The 4,670-nt window shown below is 38.8% G+C and overlaps 1 non-coding gene across 1 annotated transcript; it reads right to left on the bottom strand.

Annotated features, from left to right (window-relative positions):
- Positions 1 to 4,221: 4,221 nt before the first annotated feature.
- On the bottom strand, positions 4,222 to 4,305 carry TRNAL-CAA. Its single transcript has one exon. It is a non-coding gene; the product is annotated as a tRNA-Leu (tRNA).
- Between the last annotated feature and the right edge of the window lie 365 nt (positions 4,306 to 4,670).

The raw sequence follows: 4,670 nt of genomic DNA, 5'->3' as shown, positions 1-4,670 counted from the left end.
GTGTGAGATCAGGTAAACATAACAAAAATGCGTGAAGTCATCTATAAAGGTAATAAAATGTGGCTCTGTTTCGAGCTCTCATATTCATGGGCCCACAAATGTCGAAATGAACTAACTGCAATGGAGTCCCAGCCCTTATTGCTTTTCCAAATGGTTTTCTTGTAGTTTTGCCTTCTAGATAAAACTTACATAAGGATAACTTGACCTTGGTTAGCTGGCCTAATGCACCACATGCTGTTAACCGACCCATCCTCTCTTGCCCTATATGACCAAGTCTGTTATGTCAAACATTAACATCATCCACTACACTATCAAATGCAAAGGCAATGATAGATGTAGGATAAAACTCATGAACAGAAATCAAGTTCAGTGCATATAGTTCCTCATGTACTAAGCCGAAGCATATTAAAGTATTATCATACGAGATGAAAACCTTAGAGTTTTCAATTACAACACAATATCCTAATTGGTCTAGACTACGAATAGAAACTAGATTCTGCCTTATTTCTAGAGCATATAACACGTCATGGAGACACAAGACTTGATTATTTTGCAAAAATAGCTTGCAAGTGTCAATCCCTTTCACCTCCACAAATGCCCCATTTCCCACAGACAATTTTCTCGCATGTAAGCTTAAATGTCGGAATTCCACGTATGCACTCCTATCACGAGCTGCATGGTCTGTGACTCCTGAGTCTATAATCCATAAAGGAGATGAGTTAGCGAACATCACACTAGATGACACATAACTCATAGCATGTAAGGAAGAAGGATATACATTTTGCTCACTACACTCACGTGCAAAATGCCCTGACTTACCACATACGTAGCATTAGACATTGCTCTTTACGAGCTCCATTTTCTTGCCTTTCTGTCCTTGTCCTTTTCATCGGTCTTTACAAATGGCTTCTTCTTACCACGACCTTTGGTCTTCTTCTCATACTTGTGACTCTACAAAGTGAGTATAACCTGAAGCCGACCTAGTCATATCCTAACGCTCCTCCTCGAGTTCAGAATGTCTACTCACATCCATGAAAGTATGGATACTTTCAGTGTGCATGAGATAGGTCTTAACAGTATCCCAGGAGTCAGACAAGGATTGTATCAGTCCTGATACTTCAAGCTCATTTGACATAAGCTCCCCCATATTCTTCAAAGTGGTAATCATACTCGACATATGTATTAAATGTTGCTTCATAGTATGATCAGACCTCTTCTTATTAGTTATAAACTTATAGGTCAGCATCCTCAACTTAGGAGCTGACGGAGTGCCATAATGCTCTTTAAGAGCATTCTAGACCGACACAACTGTAGTATACTGCTCATAAATTGGGATTAGTTCATCATGCATACTATTGAGAAGAATTATCCTAGCTTGATCATCCTTCTTTTTCCAAGTACATTATACCTCCTGATCCCATCTTGCCTATGTTATGGTACCTTCCCCGGGGTCCACCATCTCGTGCTTAAGAACCTCCCCAAGTTCTTGTTCCTCAAAAAATAAACTGAACCTTCCAGTGGCATATTTCATAGTTATCACCATTCAGCTTGTCTCCCTTCACGAGATCAGTATGACATTCTTTGTTGCAGCCATATCTCTGTTACACAAAATAGAGAGACATTAGTGACATTTAATGCTTAATATCTTAACTTTGTGTACCCTACAAATCATCTTTATTCAAATAACTTGAATACAAATTTCAAGACGAGACTATGAACCAACAGACACCATACACCACAATCTGAAATTGTCTCTCACCATTCAAATTGAGATGTTGTACACAAGTAGTCACTTTATACTCTCAAGGCTAACCTATGTGTCACTGTGAATCCACACACTGCCAGACACCGACAGCGTTATGCCACACATCTTAGAGTTGGACCTCTTCGTCTTACCTCGAGACACTCGGTTCAATCCATGGTCAAGTGGTTGCCTCCCACTCTTAGTTATAAATTGAGTGGAATTCAAACAAGTGTCGAGCAGTGCACATGCTGCATATATAGCACTTTGTGCTGAGTACCTCTACATACTGAGCACCGCGGACCTCTACTCCCAAGAATCACACTCGTGTGTCGAGAACTTGAGCACCACAGTTCTTCCTGAGTTCTTTTCAAGCACCACAACTCAGTCACGTTCCTGAGCACCTATGTTGAGAGCGCGGATGAAAAGTCTTGTGTGTGGTTAAACACGCGCGTCGAACATTTCTTCTCAGGCTTCCTGAGCATCTCTGTGTGCTCGGAGATCCTGAGAAAACTCTACGCACGTGATATTCAAGCGGGTTCGTAAGTTTCTCACTCATAAATTCGTTGATCAGTTGGTCAACGAAGTGAATCAAACCAACTTGGCTCTGATACCAATGTCGAAAGTTTATAAAAGTAAAATACATAATTTACCTCTTCTTTGAGAAAATTAAATCTTGTACCTTAGTTGGTGATGCACTGATCGCCGATACTGCAAAACCTTCAAAATTGTTGTGAACTCTAGCCACGGACTATTTGAAGTCGAGATGATAGTCACGTATCTCAAACTATCAATGTTATGTCACAACGCTTCAACCCCTAACCTGGTGATATGTGTAATGATAGCCTTCTTTTGTTCTTTTCAATAAGATAGAGACTACCATTCTCTTTTTCCGTAGTTTCCCTTTCCTTCTTTCTTTCTCTCCTCTTCTTTTTCTAAGATGCATACTTCTCACAAGAAGTATATATTTATAGGATAAGATAAGAATAGAGAGTTACTAACATTCATTTATATTAGTGAATTTAGTGGAGTCATAAGATGGAGTTACTTGTAGGATCGAAAAGAATTTAGATATCTCCATAATGACATGATATTGTCCACTTTGGGCCTAGACCCTCATGGCTTTGCTCCTGGACCTCATTCCAATAGAGATATCTTTTCTCTTATAAACTCGTGATCTTTCCCATGTGTTTTAAATGTGGGACTATGTTTGCAACCTTGCAACCCAACAATCCCCTCCTCAAACAAAGGACCATAGGCTTCCCACATCCGATCCCCAACCCACCAGGTCTTCTTGCCCCTCGATCCACCAAACCTACTAGGACTTCCTTGCCTAGCCACAACTAGGACTTCCTGCCTAGTGTCTAGTCTTCTTGATCCAAACATAGGAGCCCCCACTTTCTTTGTTCGAAGTCAATATTGTACCCTCATGGCTCAATCAGACCATAGCTCTTATGCATAGTCGATGGTTAAACCTTCTAGCAATCCGAACTCTGATACCAATTGTTAGGATCTAAAAGAATTTAGATATCATCACAATGGTATGATATTGTCCACTTTGGACCTAGGCCCTCATGGTTTTACTCCTGAGCTCTCCCCAAAAGACCTCATTCCAATAGAGATATCTTTTCTCTTATAACCCCATGATCTTTCTCATATGTTTTCAATGTAGGACTATATTTGCAACCTTACAATCCAACATTACTAACCTTTATATTAATGTCCTATAGTGGGCATAAGTTACTTACATGTATTAATGCTCTGTAGTGAACATAGGTTACTTACATGTATTAATGTCTCATAGTGAACATAGATTACTTATAAAATCAGTTGCCAATCTCAAACTAGGGTTTTTCAACCCCCTTGTCCTCCATATCTGGAATCCCTCGTCATCAAACACGCTAAATCGAGAAGAAAAAATTGCAAAAGAGGATCATTTGGACTTGCTCGATAACCAAACGACGATGATGAAGACGCAAAATCCAATCTACACACTTCTCAAATCATGATTTTGGATAAAGAAGAGGGAACGAGAACGTACCGAGAAGGTCGATCGGAGGCAGAAACCGACGATTGGAGTCAACTTCGCTTGCTTTTTTTTGTAAAATTTTAAAAAGTGTTTTCTTAATTCTATATGATAAAATAAATAAATAATAATCCACAAATATGATGTCATAGCTAGAGTTTGAAGTATAGATACCTAACTGACAGCTTAAACATCTTATCACGGAACCATAAGCTCATAACTATGTTTTTTTAATACTATATGAGAAAAGTGAGGGAACCAAAAACAACAATACAAAATTACACTTACACCCCTACAAATTAAGCAATGAGAAAACAATACAAGATAAAAAATTTGACTGATGTTGTGTCAAAATAATGTTCGATGTTTTGCAATTACCCCATATAAAAATTTAATATTAAATTTAAAATGACATTTTCGAAAAATTGGATTTTAGAAAGGAAAAAGCATAAAATGTCAGAAGTGGGATTTGAACCCACGCTCTCTCACGAGAACCAGAACTTGAGTCTGGCGCCTTAGACTACTCGGCCATCCTGAGCTATATTTCAAAATATCTTTTTAATAAAATTAATTTTTAGTTCAAATTGTCTCTGCCACTTCTGACCACTCGGTCATCCTGCCTTCTGAGGACTCTACAAGGTTTCATGGAAAGGCTTTTAAAGGCAATCCAGCCAAACACTTATTCAAATTCGTGTGAATTACACACCACTCATGTAATCAAGCCTCTACATTCAAATGGTTGCCTATTTGTCAAGTTCCATGGCTTGGGCTGCTTTAGCCTTGGCCAAGTAGGATAATTTGGTTTTCATCTTCCCAACTCGAAACCTTCCTTTGTTCCTCCTTTTCATGGCAGAACCATCTACCTATATAAGTTGAATTAAAGCAAACAAAAGATAAGTAAAA

The sequence above is a fragment of the Zingiber officinale genome, chromosome 3A, assembly GCF_018446385.1.
Source record: "Zingiber officinale cultivar Zhangliang chromosome 3A, Zo_v1.1, whole genome shotgun sequence".
NCBI classification, from domain to species: Eukaryota; Viridiplantae; Streptophyta; class Magnoliopsida; order Zingiberales; family Zingiberaceae; genus Zingiber; species Zingiber officinale.
This window is presented reverse-complemented; position numbering and strand designations above follow the sequence as displayed.